We start from the raw sequence: 16,841 nt of genomic DNA, 5'->3' as shown, positions 1-16,841 counted from the left end.
GTTGTGGTATCTCTGTACCAGTCATAAACTCTTTGAGTCCTAAGACCTGTTGCAGTTCAGTTGTTGGTGGGCTGGTAGCTAACACACTTCTCTGCTCTAAGTTTGCACCCCATTTTATTAGGGCTGGTATTTGTGCTACCCCAGTCTCGGGGGGAACTGATCCAAGTATAGACCCACCTTTGTATGGAATATGTGGTCTTTATTACCACCTTGGCAGTCTCAGTGAGGGCTTCTGTCTCCTGCAGGGCCATATAGGCAGCAGCTAATTGTTTCTCTATCTCAGTGAGGGCTTCTGTCTCCTGCAGGGCCATATAGGCAGCAGCTAATTGTTTCTCTATCAGTGAGTATCTGCTCTCTGGTCTCTTCCAGAGCTGAGACCAAAACCCAATAGGTACTTGGCTCCACTTGGCGTGCTGCCAGAACCCCCAGCCATGGCCCTCTTGGGTCACGTGTACATCCAATTCAAATGGCCATCCAAGGTCAATGACTCTCAGAGCCTGTACTTGCTGAACAGCTCTTTTCGTTCCCCAAAAGGCCTTTTTCATTCCAATCTCATATAGCTTTCTTTTTTACTAAGGCATAAAGGGGCGGGCCATTTGCACCAAATGGGGTATGAAGGCCCTCCAATACCCTAGCAAGCCCACATAACTCTGTAGTTCTTTTATTGTTATCAGGTGTGGAAAGGCTTGGAATTTATCAATCACTGCCTCAGGAATAACTTTCATCTTACCTGACTAGATAACACCCAAGAATTTGACAGATAAGCCAGGCCCCTGTATCTTGGCATCATTCATGGCCCAGGCACATGTTTTCAAGTGCTGCCCTAGTGACAGGGTGGCTTGCTCTAAATCTGAAAGGGAAGCAGAGGTTAACATGATATCATCAATACAATGGGACAACACAACAGTCAGTGAACAATGCTATTCGGCCAAGTCTTTTGCTACCAAACCATGACAGATAATTGGGCTGTGCGGGTATTCCTGGAGAAGCATTGTCCATTGTCATCCTTCCCACGTGAAAGCAAATTGCTTTTGACTGGTAGGAGCCAAGTCAATGGAGAAAAAGGCGTTAGCCAATTCCACTGCATAGTGTCATGTTCCCAGTTGTACTATTAATCTGTCCATGAGTTCATGGATGGAGGGCACTGCAGCATGCAGTGGTAGCATTATTTTGTTCAGTTCATGATAGTCAACAGTCATTCTCTAAGTGCAATCAAGCTTCCAGATAGGTCACAGGGGGGCATTGAAAGGGCTGTGTGTAGGGTGTACTATCTGTGCCTTTTCTAATTCCTGGATAGCAGTCCTAATCTCTACATGGCCTCCTGGTAGGCAATATTGCTTGACATTCACCACACTCCATCGGGGCAGCACTTCTTGGTCTTGCTGAGATGTGGGACTCCTGCGGGAACATGCAAACCCATTACCAAAGTTGCTGCAAGACTGAGGCTGTATTAACCCTGCCCACCCTACCCACAAATTGCCCAGGTGATCCATTGACAGAGAACTGCCACAGCCCTTCCCATCCCCACCCCCCACCCCTGGATCTCCCAATCCACACAGGCAACAAACTTTGGCTAGCACAGGGAGGGCACTGCATGGAAATTAGTAGCAGGCAGACCTCTGCTGCCTACAAGAGTTGCAATAGAGTGTCTGAGGGCCGCAGGGGTCTGTGAGACCACCCCAGACTGCAATTGGTCTCACTGTGATCTGTGACTACAGGGGGAATGCCCAGACACAGAATATGCAGCAAAACTGAGGCTGTATTGGCCTGATGGAACAGTAGGCCTGGAAGGAGCTCAGCTCCTGCCTTGCAGCCCATTCACTCTCCCTCACAGCTAGAGCTCTCACCCAGGTTCGCAGCTTTGAGTACCATTTATATTCTCCAGCCAATTCATTTCTCTAGCTAGGACCTCTGCCCTGACCTCAAGCTGGGTCTACTGGCATGTCCAGTAAGCACCTCGCACAGAAGTATTCAAAAGGAACTCGTACTCTCTGCCCACCCCAGCTTGAACCTGTTCTGCCACAGCTGTCTTCCTGGTCTTGACTAATGGCACCTCCATACTTCCAGTGGCTCATGACAAACCTGAGGCATCATCCTGGACTCCACTCTTGCATTCACCTCAGCAAAGTCCATCAGCTCTACCTTCAAAATACAACCAACCACTTGTAGCACCTCCGCTGCTCCCAGCCCTGTCTTACCCACCCTCATCTCCTCTCTGGATATCTCCATGATAACTAACCTTGCAGCTTGTGTGGTCTCCCTGCAGCTGCTGTGCCCCTCCTCATCTACAGTCGGCACAGCAGCTGGGACCTCATCTCCTTCATGTCTTTACCTGGAGGTAATGGCATGATGTACTGTGGGTTGTAAGGCTCCCAATTAAATTTAAATTTTAGATAATGAATACCTTTTAAATATAAGGATATGTACAAAAAACATCAAAGAAACTCTTCTATTGCAACTCTTCTCATGTGTTCTGTCCATACCGAAGACATGAAATATAATTATTTATTCTTTTGTGTGCCGCGTTGCAGTGACTTTCCCCCTTTATATCCATACCAATACTCTGTATGTTTAATTTTGCATAGTATATGCTATATGTCGTCATACATGAATGTCATGGGCTACATTAATGTAGCATGTATTCTTGATAAGCATGTAAACATTGCGTTCTTGATATTACATCATCCATATTATATGTAACTGTGCATATATTTATTGTCCCCATGGATATTCTTTACCTATAGCAGTTCTTGACTTTATACAGGACATTAAATCCTTAATCATATGCAGTGCATCCAATTGATTCAACTCTCGTCAGCATGTGTGTCATCTCCAGTAGCATTGCTTAACAAACAAGTTTCAAGAAGCCAGCAACCTCTTGGTTAATGCTCCTTCTCTGGCCTGGGGCCCATCCCCAGTGGGAGGTGTTAGCCTGACACTATACTTAGCATCTAAGTCTTTCTTCAGAGCCATTTTGCCTAAAATCTCCACACATTCCCCTAAATAAGACACTTTGATGAGTAGCTGACTCATAAGCCCTTGTTCCCACGTATTATTGTGTCATGCCTGTGGCCGGCTCCATTGCTGGGTGGGGGCTGTGGTTCTGCTCACAGCTGTGACAGCTGAAACTTAATTGAATATTATTTACCAACACCGTCAAACATAAAGTGCTATTTAGTCAATGCTTGATGGACAAGAGAATTTTTATTCGTAAAATTTCACCTTGCATGTACACATGAAACAAACTAAATAATGACATAAATAAATAAAGCTATAAATTTAATTTCCAAAGTCACTTTCCCCACTCAAGTACCTATAACTACATCTTTTAAAACAATTTATCAGCTCCCTAAAGCAAGATAATATTTATAAACAAGTTATCATAAGACTTACATGACATTTACTCACAAGATAATAAACTTAATTTTAATAGTTTTTTCCAAAAATTAAAAAAATAACTTATTTAGCCTATTTCTCAATTAAAGAGAATTTCAAAATTTGCATTTTTAGAAATGATTCTGGTTTGATCAGCTGGATTTTTTCAATTCCTGTTACATAGAATTTTTTCCCTCCTTTTCACCCAAAATTTAAAATTTTTTCTAAAGTTTTGACTTTTTAAAATTATTATTAATGTACTTAATTCAAAGCAAGACACTGAAAATGTCTAGACAGGTTCTTAAAAATTTTGTAAATGTGTAGTCTTGGTGCTGATCTTTTTTTTTTTTTTTTTTAATTATTTCTACTACAGCACCTGGTCCTCCTAAGTGGTCTCCCATCCAAGTACTAACCAGGCCCAATCCTGCTTAGCTTCTGAGATTGAACATCAGGCTTATTCAGGGTGACATGGCTATAGACCATGGACCATGGCTCCACTGGGGTGTGAACCCAAGACCTTCAGCATGTAAAGCAGACTTGCTAACTGCTACACTATGGAACCATGTCCTATGCTGATCTTTTTATTAATTTTTGATAAAATTACATATGCTGGTATCCACATTACAGTGAGTATGCTTTCTGGATATTAAATATCTGAGGGGACAGGCAACAAGCTCACTATTTAGGTGGCTCATTATTCAGGTGGCTCATTACTCCTGGCTCAATCTGTCTCCATAGGACACAGCAGTCATACAAATTAAGCAATAAATGAAAGTTTGACCTATACAAAGCAGGACATGTGAGGGGTGGTGAGTTTCTTGTCAGTCACTGTGTCACATGATTAACTCAATACAATTTGGCATAAAGTATGCTTACGAGAAGCAAGAAATAAAGTAAAAAATTTAAGCAAAGCTGTAAAAAGCTTTAGCTGAAATAAAAATAAGCTACAAAAGGTGACTTTAATATTTCTGAATACATGACAACTAAGACCCCAATATGCTAAGGCCTAAACTTAAGAACAAATAAATTAGCCTTTTTTTTTTTTTGGCCAGAATCTAAGGAGCAACAGCTTAAAACTTAAAGGCAGGGTAAAGGATGTTTCTATAAGAGACAGAAAAGGAGAAGATAAACAAGACTTAGGGAAAAGCTATGTAGGCAGAGGCAGAGATGGGCATGATGAACCAGAAGCCTAGGAATGTTATGGACATCTGCTCTTGGATTCCGGGCCAGCCTCACATTCGTGTGAGATTGGGGTTGGTCTTTCATCCACAGCTGCAGTCAGGATGGTCTCATCTCAACTCCCTTACTTTTATTACATCTGCAAAAGAATCTTATTCCAAGTAAGGACATATTCTGAGGTTCTGGGTGGATATATCTTCTGAGGGTCTTCACCATTTGAGGATGGTTAAGACCTCAAATACCATCAGCAAAGCAACTGTTTCTTTATATACATCCTTCAATATACTCTAAGGAGATAAGCCAGTCGAGGAGAAATCAGATAGGCTCACCTGAAAGACCCTGATACCCACCTCTCCATCATCCTTCTCTTCTTTCTCTTCTCTAACTTCCATCCATCTTTCCATGACTATCTTATTTTCCCTCTATTTTTGGTCTGTACTCATTTCTCCCTTTAACCTCGACCCCACTTCCCCATATATCTATAGTCCTTAATAGCCTACAGTGGGCACCTGGTTGGTATGCTGATTTTTTCTCAGATTCTTCCATCTACCACCTGAGCCACAGTCTCCCGCACATGAATAGTGATGTGCTGCTTAACGACAGGGTATGTTCAGAGAAATGTGTCATTGGGTGATTTTGTCATTGCACAAGCATTACAGGGTGCACGGACACAGACCTGGCCCACTACTACACACTGAGGCTTTATGGTACAGCCTACTGCTCCCGGGATACAACCTTGGACAGCATGTTACTGTACAAAACAACACAAGATTAAATGAAATGCAGGAGAAAATGAGGCTGTGCATGACATAATGTTCTAGGACAAACTTGTTTTTTTATAAGAATACACTTAATGATAAAAAGTATAGTGAACACATAAACCATTAACAGCTGTTTATTATAATTTTCACGTAGTACATGCTGTACATAATTGTACGTGCTATACTTTCATATGACTGGCAGCACAGTAGGTATGCTTACACCAGCATCACCACAACACATGGGAGTAGTGAGTTGTGATGTCATGATAGCTCTGATGTCACTAGGTGATCGGCACTTTTCAGCTCCACTATACTCTTATAGGACCAGCATTATACGTGTGGGCATCATCCACCCAGATGCAGTCCCTCCACACGCCCTTTCTACTATCTGAGGACAGAAGTGCGGAGATGGGGGGAGGGTTCAGTGTAACCCCTCCCCAGGTTACGCATAACGTATTAGCTAGAGGTTGTGAACATTCCCATCACCCACATGGGAGCAAGGAACCTTAATTCCTGAGGGGAACAATGCTTTCATCCAAGCAAGATTACAGGTTTCCTACTGAGCACTTATGTGGGAGAAAATGGCTTAGGTTAGAATCCACTTATTAATTAGGACTAAGGCTGGGTATGTGCCATATCTGTATGTCTCTACCTAGATAAGACAAGTCAGTCAGCTGCCTTCACTAACTTGCTAAGAAAGGTCCCAAAAGAATGAAGATTCCAGGACATAGCTAACACATGCAACCCCAAAATCCTGCCCTCTCACCAAACTACCTCTCCTTTCACAGCTGGTGGAAGTGCCGTTCTTCTACTCATGAAGCCAAACCCTCGAGTCTTTCCAGACTTCTTTCTCCCATGTCCTCCATCCAACTTATGAGCAAATTCTGTCATCTCTACCTTCAAATTATAGTCAGAACCCTCCTGCCTCTCTCCCTCTACCATGAGAAACCTGGTCCGAGGGCGTGTTCCTCATGTCTGGTCTGAACTAGGATTGTACCTCCTGCCCAGCTCCTTGTTTCTGCTTCGCCACAGAGGTACTTGTCAAGATCACATCAACTGCATTCCCCCTCTGCTAGAGCCGCGAGTGAACTTCTGTGACATCACCTCCTTGACTGTCCTTGTCCACTCAGCTCCAGCCATGTTGCTCCTCAAACCTGCTAAGCTTGCTCTTACCTCAGAGCCTTTAAACATGGCTTTCTCCCTGACTCAAGTATCTTCTCCTTGGATTCTGCATGGTTTGCTCTTGAGATCTTTTGGCTTTTCCTAAAATATAGTCTTCTCAGTGAGGATCTCCCTTACCACACTGTTTAAACCTGGATTCACTATCCTCCTTCCCTGCTTCATTTTTCTCCATAGCACTGCCCATTTGGACAAACTATGTATTTTACTAGTTTGTTTGTCGTCCGTTTTTATCACTGGAATGTAAGTACCATAAAGACTCCGTGTGCGTGTGTGTGTGTGTGTGTTTATAGACACACACATGTTTGGAGAGGATGGGGGTAGACTAGAGTAAAGGAGGGGACATTGGAGACATTTTCAGTTGTAACTGGAGGGGCAGGGCTGTGGTGAGCTACTGGCACCTAGTGGTAGAGGACAGAGATGCACAATACCCTACAATTGAAGAGGAATTTTCACTCAAAAGGCTAATCATAGTTCTTTGTTCTGCTTCTGCAGATATGCTTGCTGCATAGGCCTTATTCAAAATTAACTAAAGACTCATCTTCCATTTTGCTTGTTCTAAGCAACAAATGTAACTGCCTGTACCCCCTAGCAACTCCCACACTTTGTAGCTCTTTGTAACTGCCTGCCACCCATAGCAACTCCAGTGCTTTATAACCATCTGAGGACAAATTAACCAATCAGCTCATGCCAAATAATTCTACATAAGCGATGTTGCAATTGAGCTCCCAGCTCAGATCTTAAGAGGGCTAGCTCTTCTGGGACTGCTGGCCTAATAAACCTGAGTTCTCCAACTCTGAGTGCTGCTTGGTTTCTCGCTGGTCTGATTTTTGCAACTTTTCTGCAACACAATCAGGGGTGCCAGCTTTGACAAATAAAATACACGGAGTAAGAACGGTGGCCAAATGAAGTACAGGACTCCCAGTTAAATTTGAATCAGATTAACAGAGTTATTCATATGAAATGCAAATTCAATTGGGCGCCCTGTGTCCAATCTGGTGACTCTCCTTACAAAGCACAGGACAGGCGCCCACAAAAAGATTTATGCAGGCCACACATCCAGTGTGAGGAGGCTGAAAAACCTGTCACAGGGCAGTGGTTCTGGGACCAGGGTTTGCATCACTGCCCACCCTCAGCAAGTGAATTGGTAGATCTGCGCAGGCTCCCGCATCTGCTCTTCTATCAGGGTCCCAACATGAAGCTACCATGGGCCTGGGACCACGTGGGAGAACCACCATCCTGGAAAGAAATAAGCCTTCGTGCCCTCAAGAGCAGGAGCGAGGACGGTGTGTAACTAGCAAACAAGGGAGCAGGGTGGCGGAGGCAACTGTAGCGAAGGGGTTAGATTCGTGGTCCAGGCCAGGCATCGGCGGCACTTTTGGGGTCCCTCTAGGCGTCGCGGAGGCCTGGGCCTCTCGATGATCGCTCGAGTCGGGGGCGCGGCACAGGCGCAGCTAACGCTCACGTGCCAGACGTTGCGCGGCCGCGACGCCCCACGCTGCTGCAGACGTGGTGTGCCAGCCTCAATGCTGGCGGTGGTGTGCGGCTCAGCCGCAGAGGCTCGCGTCGGGCCAGCGCAGGTAGGCGTAGCCGTGCTCGCGCTGCCGACTGGGCCCCGGCTTGGGTGAGGGGGCGGCAGGCCCCGGCGTTGGCCCTCATTGCCACGTGCAAGCGGCGGGCGGATAGGACTCGGACAGGAACAATGGGTCTCCCGGCGCCGAGCTCCGAGGGTCAGCACGGGGGCGCTCCGGCTGTGGGTGAGGAGGCGGGGCCGGGCGGGGCCGGGCGGGGCCGGGCGGGGCCGGGCGCCTCCTCAGGGAACGGGCGTCTCTGGCCCGGGCGCGCTGCGCGCCGGATGTTTCTGCGTTTGTGCCGGTTTTGCCTGCGTCCGAGGTCCCCGGGTTTGCGGGGGGTGTTTTTGGTCTCTTTGTTGGCTGTGAGATGGGGAGGATAAGAGAGGGGCCCATGTCTCACAAAGGCCATTTCAGACCATTTTGCACCTGGCCCAGGGGTCATTTACATTTATAAGCTGTGTTAAGAAAATTCATTTCGAAATAATTTTATGAAAGTTACAAAACCAGTACAAAGAATTCCCACATTCCGTTCACGTAGGTTCCACCTTATTTAACAGGAGAGTCGGCACAGCTAGGACAGTCACGTCAAGTCTCAGAGTCGTCTGCTCTTCTTCCCTCCACCCTTTTTGTGGTATAGGATCCAAATCAGTATTTAGTTGTCGTATCTCATTGGATCAGTTTACATTTTAAACAGTGGCGGCCCCATTCCCCAAGATTTTTCAGAGTCACTGGGCACCAGGCCTCTAAGAAAGAGCCTTTTTTTCCTGGGTGCCAGGGCCAGTGAAGAACATGCAGCTGGGCCTCTGGCAGTGTTGTATAGGTGGTTGCCCCTCCCTTTGTGTGGTGACCCACCATGCTGCCCAGCCTCTCCAGGTGTGCTTGCGTAGGCCCACCTTTGGCCCTCATCTTTCTGAACGCCCGTCTGGGCCATCTCTTTCCTTGTGGGCCTCCTCCCTGGGTAATCTCTTGTGGCCTCAAGGATCCCGTGGCTTTGGGCATTCCACAGATTCTCAGAAAACACACTCATATGACTCTAGCCCAGGCCATTTCTCTATCCCAGACCTATGGAGCCTGTGGCCTACCTGCTGACTTTCCAGGTCATCTCAGAAGCATTTCCCTCTCAATTTGGGTAAAACTCAAATGGAGCTCACCCACACCTGGTCCCCTTTTGGTCTCTCAGCCTCTCTGAGTGGCACCCAGACCCAGTCATGCAGCCAGGACCTCAAGTGGGCTCCCCATCAGCCCTTCCCCTGCTTTTCTTCATCTCTCCCATCACCTTGCCTTCCTGTCTGTCTCCCTGTACCTCCCTTGGTTGAGGTCTTCACTCAGCTGTTGACATCACAGTCAGAATAAGCTTTTGAAATGCAAACCTGATTGTGGTGCTCTGCCTGCCATCTTTTTTGATTTACCTTTACTCTATGATAAAGGCAAGGCCGTGTGCAGCAGGTGCAGTCTTCTCCTGTGTCCACTGTTTCCCAGGTGACCTGCTCCAGCCCGACTGGCTTTGCTTTCCCCCTTTGTTGTTCCCTCTGCAGGGAACTCTCCTCTGCCTACTCAGAGTTCCTGCTCTTCTTGTAGTTCTCTGTCTGGTCATCCTTTACTTAGGGATGTGCTCTGTGACCTCCCTTACTGGGTTCAGCTCCACTGCCCTCCTTGGTAGCCCTGGTATAGCGGCAATTTTATACAAACATCCTTGGTACCTAGTAGACACTTCCAATGTTGGCCAAGTGAATTAAGAAGTGATGGGGTACTTACTGTGGCTGCCTCGTAGCCTCTCGCTGGACATCATTGCCATTGGGAGCTGGCATGGCCCGTTAAAGCACTGCTTATTCTTGTCCCGTTCCTCTGTTGGTTCCATCAGGCAGGACAAGAAGGATGGAGTAGCCACACACAAAGGAATGGAGGGCCTCAGGGGCAAAGCCTGGGGACCTCTGAAAGGGAAAAGTGGCTTCTGTCACCTTCCTGCCTAGCTACCCCCTCTGTCCTGGCTGAGTCCACTGTCTTGAGTGACTCTTCCTTGACACATCTTATACCAAGGTTTAAGAGAATCTTTAGGAAGGTGTTGGTTAGAGCCAGCATACATCATATGTTTCTAGTTCCATTCTAAGCAGCTGACTGAAAGCCACACAGGGAGGGTGGACATGCAGGGCTTGCTGCAGGATGATGGGGAAGGTGCCCTGAGGTGGCACTTTTGCTCAGCAGCATGAGTTATTCAGGTCAGTGAGTACTGTTGAGTGCCTGGTGCACGCCAGGAGTCCTGCTGGCTTCTGAAGGTATGAAGTGCACCCATTCTGCACCCGTCCCACCATCAGGACATGTGGTGGGGCCAAGAGCAGTGATCCAGGTGAATGCTGTGATGGGGAAGCCTTGAGCTGGAGAAGGACAGTGCAGGTCAAGGGGTGGTCTGAACTGAGACAGGTGCTGGTTGAGGGGAAGGGTCGGGACTAGGCTGTGAGTGGTGTCAACCTTATTCGGGGCCTGTGGATTGTGACCAGGGGTGGCTCTCTGCAGGCCGTGAGAGTGGGCTGGTGTCAGCATGGCTGGCTGCAAGCCATCATTGAATGTTGGCGAGTGGACGAAGGGTAGACTAGAGCACAACAGAGGGAACGATGATGCATCTGATGAGCTGCCGAGGGTCAGAGTGACTGTGAAATGGTCACACAGGTCACATTTCCTGACCCAAACCTGTCCAGACACAGGGAAAAAGTCAGGATGTTTGAATTTCGTCAAAGTCGTATGAAGCATCCCTTAATCAAAGGTATTTCTGCAGCAAAATGCAGTATTTATAATAAGTAAAGGAAATAAAGATTATAAAAAACCTCACACCATGTCAGATTTTTCTGCCAAAGAGTTTGTTGTCAAGTTTTGAAAAAATGTTCAGTTTTCACGGCAATTTTTAATTCTGAGAATTGTGGGTGGGTGGGTGGGGGGTTGTGGATCTGAAATGATAAGTGACATGTGTAGAGCAGGCCTGTTGTGTGTGTTTCACATCCGGTGACTCATCACAACCACTCTGTGGGACATGGCAAAAATCCCATTCTAGGGGAAAAGCAGGTGACCACCTATGGTCACCCAGCTTGTCACTGAGCTCTGTAGAGCTGAAGGGGCAAGGTGTTTCTCCTGTTCAGACCCCTGGCACCTGCACAGTCAGCCCAAGCGCCAGCAGGGTCAGAAGACGGGGGGCACCCCTCAGAGACTGTGCTTACACACCTGACTTCCATTTTCCAGATGCTGGAGCCTGTGGTCTGGCCGGGTGATGAGCTCTTATCACAAGCTGTAGTTGGAGTGACACACAGTATCATGGAGCCAGAGGAAGAGGTTGGTGGTCAGGACACCATGCAGACCAGCTGGGACGCATGCTGGCTGGGCGTTAGGAAATTCTGGTGAAGAATTTCATCGGGATTTCATAACAGAGTCTTCAGGACACTGGGGAGATGACGGTGTTTTAATTTTCTTGTGGTAGCTGGGCAGGATAGCTGTGTTCTGGACATCTCAGATGAGTGCCTTCTGCCTCCTACTCGCCCATCACCGCAGACAGTGGTCTACACCAGAGGCATTGAGGGACTCAGCTGTCTCCTGTGCCTTTGCATGTATATGTGTATCTGTGAGTGTGCGACACATTCAGTATATATAAAATGCACAGGAACAGTTTAAAGAATAATGAAACAATTTTGAATATCACACTCAGTTTAAGGAATAAATCCTTATCAAAACCTTGGAGTTCCCCTTTGTGTCTACCCTGATTGCACCGTTTCTCTTCAGAGGTAACCACTGTCCTGAAGTTCCTCCTCGTCCTTGTGTTTCTTTACAGTTTCACCATGTGTAAGTGTGCGTCTCCAGATTCTGTATAGTTTCCCTTTAGTTTTGTTTACCTCTTGGTCCCTGTAAAGTGTACTTATGTGGCAGGTTTCCTGGTGCATTGCTCCGTGTTCTGTTGAGGACCCTTCAGTGGTGTGTGCAGCTGATGTTCTCCACCTTTTCTGTTGTGTTCCCCGTGTCCCTTTTGCTGGTGGCCACTTGGGCTGTCCAGTTTTTGCCACTGAAGAGGTAGTGCTGTTGAGCGTCCTGCTCCGAGTGTCCTGGTGCACAGGTATGCCGATGCCTCTGGGGCTGCTGGTCCTTGAGCAGGGTGTGGTGGGAAGGGAGGCAGATGCTTGGTTGTCATACTGGGAGGTGGGGTGCTACTATCTCTGGCGGGTAGAGCCTACAATATACAGGACCCTCCCCAACGCCCCCCACCCCCACCCCGGATCCCAAAGCTCCCTCCCAAAGCTCCCACAAAGGTGCTTTTGCCCATGGCTGGCTGCCAGGTCACTGTGTGGAGATTTGCAGGTTGGTGCCCTCCTATCCACCATCTTGCTAATGGACCCCCACTCTGTTCAGGGTAGAGCAAGCATGTTTTGTAACTTTTTCAGCCGAACATTAATCACTGAAACTCATGTGTTGGAATTTCTTACTATGATGAGAGATTTGTCAATTTCTGTAATTCTGCTATTTTTTTTAAACTCTATTTTGAAGTTAGATGCATAAAGTTTAAACTTTTTACGTATTTCTGGTAAGTCAAAACTCTTTTTCTCTTGAAGTGACTTTCTTGTTCTCTGATAATGCTTCTGTTTTTTATTTTACGTTATCATTAATGGGAAAGAAAACCGCAGCACAATTTACCATCTTTAACCACTTGTAAGGAGTGTTAGGTATACTCACGTTGTCATACAACCAGTCTCCAGAAATTTTCCATCTTGGAAAACTGAACCTCTACACCTGTTAAACAGCGACTCCCTGTCTCCCCCTCGACCCAACCCTGGTGACCACCATTTTGCTTTCCGTTTCTGTGAATTTAAGTACCATACATGTTTCATAGAAGTGGAATCATACGGTATTTGTCTTTTTGTGGTTGTTTTGTTTCATTTAGCATGATGTCCTCAAGGTCACCTGTGTTGTGGCACATGAAAAGATTTCCTTCCCTTTCGAGGCAGCATACTAGTCCATTGTAGCTATGCACTGTGTTCTCTTCACCCACTCACCTGCGGTGGACACTTGAGTTGCTCCCTGCTGCTCGGCCATTGTGGATGTTGCTGCTTTTTTTTTCTCTTGTGGTTATATGACCAGGGTGGGATTGCTGAACATATGGTACTTCTGTTTTTAATTTTTTGAGAAACCATCAAATACCGTTGTACATAGTAGTTGCACCATTTTACATTCCCATAAACAGTGCAAAGCGTTCTAGTTCCTCCACATGCTGTCTGTTTCTTATCTTCTGTGTTTTTCATGGTGATCACTGTAATGGGTGTGAGGCACTGTCTCATTGTGGTAGGGATTTGCATCTCTCTAACAATGTTCGGCATCATTACATATGCTTATCGGTCATCTGTATGTCTTCTTTGGAGAAATGTCTATTCAGATTATTTGTCCATTTTTTAATTGGGTTACTTTTTTTTTTTTCTTTTTTGCAGTTCAGTTGTAGGAGTTCTTCATTTTCTAGGTATTAACTCTTTATCAGATGTGTGAATTGCACATATTTTCTCCCATTCTGTGAATTGTCTCTTCTTCTGTTGAATGTGTCCTTGATGCACTTTTAAGTTTGTTGTAGTCCCGTTTGTCTATATTTGCTTTTGTTTTCTTTGCTTTTGGTATCGTAGTCAAGAAATCATTGTCACATCCAATGTTATGAGTCTTTTGCCCTGTGTTTTCTTTGAAGAGTTTTATAATTTTAATGCTTGCATGTAGGTCTTTGATATATTTTAAATGAACTTTTGTATATGGTGTAAACTAAGGAGTAAGGGCCCAACTTTATTCTTCTGCATATGGATATCAAATTTTTCCAACACCATTTGTTGAAGAGACTGTCCTTGCTGTATTGGCAGTCTCAGCATGCCTTTGAGGATGACCTGGTTGTGTGCATGAATGTTTATTCCTGGCTGTTCTGACGCGCTGGTCTGTGTGTGCATCCTTACACTAGCACTACACTGTTTTGGTTTCTGTAGCTTTGTAATATGTGTTGAAATGAGGTAGTGTGAGTCCTCCAACTTTGTTCTTTTAGAAAATTGTTTTGGCTATTCGGAGTCCCTTGATATTCCATGTGAATTTTAGGATGGATTTTTCCATTTCTCTGAAAAATGCCATTGGCTTTTGACAGACACTGCATTGAATCTGTAGATCACTTCAGGTCATATGAACATATTAGGAATATTACGTTTTACAGTCCATGAACACAACATGTGTTTCTAATTTTTGTTTTTATAAAATTGTTTTCATTAATGTTTTGTAGTTTTCAGTGTACTGCTCCTTCATTTTCTTCATCGGGATTATTCCTAAATATTGTATTCGTTTCAATGCTGTGCTAAATGGAGTTGTTTTTTTGTTTGTTTGTTTTTTGTTTGTTTGTTTGCTTGTTTTTTTAATTTAAGTAACATTGGTTGATAACATTACTTAAGTTTCATGTGTACCACATTATAATTTCTTATCTATATATACCATAGGGTGCTCACCACCAGAAGTCTAGTTTACATCCATCACCGTACACTTGTCTAAAACAAGAACATGTCTAATAGAGGAAAGTAGGCATCTAAAATAATGCAAAGGTAAGAGGTTACAGAAATGATCAACTCAACTAGTTAAAGTTCATTCCTAACTGCCCTCTCCCCACTCCAGGAGTCTCCAGCTAACGTGTTTTCCTCCATAGCTATCTCCCCCATCTCAAGGACTGTCCAGCTCGCATCTGTTGATTCATGGCTTGCTAACCAACTAATGTCCTTCCTTATCTCTGTAGCTGCGTAGAAATAACAAGATTGTATAAAACTGCTTCTTATGTTACAATTGGGGCTCAGCCTTTGGATGGGAATCTGCTGAGCAGGTGCTGGCATTAATAAGTGTTACTTCCTACTTATAACCTCAATGTCCCGTCTTTCTGTTCAAGAATCCTATAACAGTGCTGATAACGCCAAGGTCATAAGACAAAAGACTTGTAAGACCAGTGGTCTGAAAATTCCTCCCCCCTTGTAGCCCTCCACCCGAAGGTCCTCCTCCCCATCCTGAGTCATAAGGCAGACGGGAAACCTCAGACAAGGGAATTACGCATCCCTTACATGGACAGTGCAGAGGTATATAAACTAATAAATCTAACCAAAGCAAGTTTGTGCATAGAGTTGTTAACCCCACGGACTCTGCTGGCCAATAAATTCTCCTTCCTCTAACAAAGTTGTCTGAGCATCCAAATTCCTCCATTAGGTGTCGCTTCCTGCAACATAATCTTTTAATAACACGTGGAATATCTATGCCCCTCTATATTTTAAGAAAAGCTGCACTCAATTTTATGCCTAAGTACTCCTCAGCATAACCTCATTACCATAACAGAATTGACCCATTTTGCCCTCCCCCCACTCCCTTCCTCTCTGGAAATCACCAGTCTGTTGTCTGTATTATATGAATTTCTGTTTTGTTTGTTCATTCGTTACTTTAAAAAAAAATTCCACCCTCGAGTTAAATCTTAAAGTTTTTTTCCTTTTTCGCTTGACTGACTTCATTCAGCACAGTACCTTCTAGGTCTATCTATGTTGTTGCAGATGGTAAGATTTTATTTCTTTTTTTTGATGGCTGAATAACATTCTTGTTGTATATATGTACCACATGTTCTTTATCCAGTTGCCTATGGATGGTAGTTGCCTCCATATCTTGGCTATTGCAGAGAACATAGGGGTTTGTAGATCTTTTTGAATTAGTGTTTTGAATTTCTTTAGATAAATACTCAGAAGTGGAATTGCTGGGTCATAAAGTAGTTCTATTTTTAATTTTTTGAGGACCCTCCAGACTGTTTCCATAGTGGCTGCACTAATTCGCAATCCCACCAGCAGGGCAAGAAGTTTCCCTTTTCTCCACATCCTTGCCCACTTGCTGTTTGTTGATTTATTGATGATGATGATCTTACAGGTGTGAGGTGATCTCATTGTGGTTTTAATGTGCATTTCCCTAATAATTAGTGATGTTGAACATCTTTTCATGTGCCTTTTGGCCATCTGTGTGTCTTGGAAAAGTCTCTGTTCCTATCCTCTGCCCATTTTTTAATTGGATTTTTTTTTCTATTGTTGAGTTGCATGAGTTCTTTATTTTGGATATTAATCCTTGATTAGAAATACTGTTTATAAATATCTTCTCCCATTTGATTGGTTGCTTTTTGTTTATTGATGGTATCCTTTGCAGAAGCTTTTTTGTTTAATGTACTCCCATATATTTTTGTTTTTGATTGTTTTGCTGGTGGAATCAAGTGTACAAAAACTTCACTAAGACTGATGTCCATGCTCCTGTGTTTTCTTCTTTGCATTTTGTGGTTTCAGGTCTTACATTCAAGTCTTTAATGCACTTTGACTTAATTTTTATGTATGGTGTAAGATAGTAGTCTAGTTTCATTCTTTTGTATATGGCTGTCTAGTTTCCCCAAATCCCATTTATCGAGAGTTTCCTTTCTCTATTCTATGTTCTTGCCTCCTTTGTTTTAAATTAGTGTTATTCATATATATATATATATATATATATGGGTTTATTTCTGAGCTCCCAATTCTGTTCTATTGGTTTCTATGTCTGTTAGTTTCTGTCAATAGCATACCGTTTAGATTACTGTAGCCTTGTAGTATAGTTTGGAGTTGAGGAGGGTGATACCTCTGGCCTCGTGCTTTTTTACGCAGGAATGCTATGACTGGGTTCTTTTATGGATCTACAGAAATTTTAGGTTTTTTTGTTCTTTTTGTGAAAAATGCCATTGGCATTTTGATAGGGATTG

The 16,841-nt window shown here is 44.6% G+C and overlaps 1 protein-coding gene and 1 pseudogene across 1 annotated transcript in view; one reads left to right on the top strand and one right to left on the bottom strand.

The window, feature by feature from the left end:
- Positions 1 to 3,739: 3,739 nt before the first annotated feature.
- Positions 3,740 to 3,855, bottom strand: LOC118605688 (annotated as a pseudogene).
- Positions 3,856 to 8,191: 4,336 nt separating this feature from the next.
- LOC118605332 (piggyBac transposable element-derived protein 2-like) overlaps positions 8,192 to 16,841 on the top strand; it is a 37,733-nt gene continuing 29,083 nt past the window's right edge. Inside the window, exons 1-2 of the mRNA XM_036224756.1 lie at positions 8,192 to 8,251; positions 11,297 to 11,386. The gene's annotated coding sequence lies outside the window, so the exon portion shown is untranslated. The remainder of the gene's footprint in view (positions 8,252 to 11,296; positions 11,387 to 16,841) is intronic.

This window comes from Rousettus aegyptiacus, unplaced genomic scaffold, assembly GCF_014176215.1.
Source record: "Rousettus aegyptiacus isolate mRouAeg1 unplaced genomic scaffold, mRouAeg1.p scaffold_m13_p_7, whole genome shotgun sequence".
Lineage (NCBI taxonomy): Eukaryota > Metazoa > Chordata > Mammalia > Chiroptera > Pteropodidae > Rousettus > Rousettus aegyptiacus.
The sequence above is the reverse complement of the archived record's forward strand: the minus strand, read 5'-3'. Positions and strand labels throughout refer to the sequence as shown.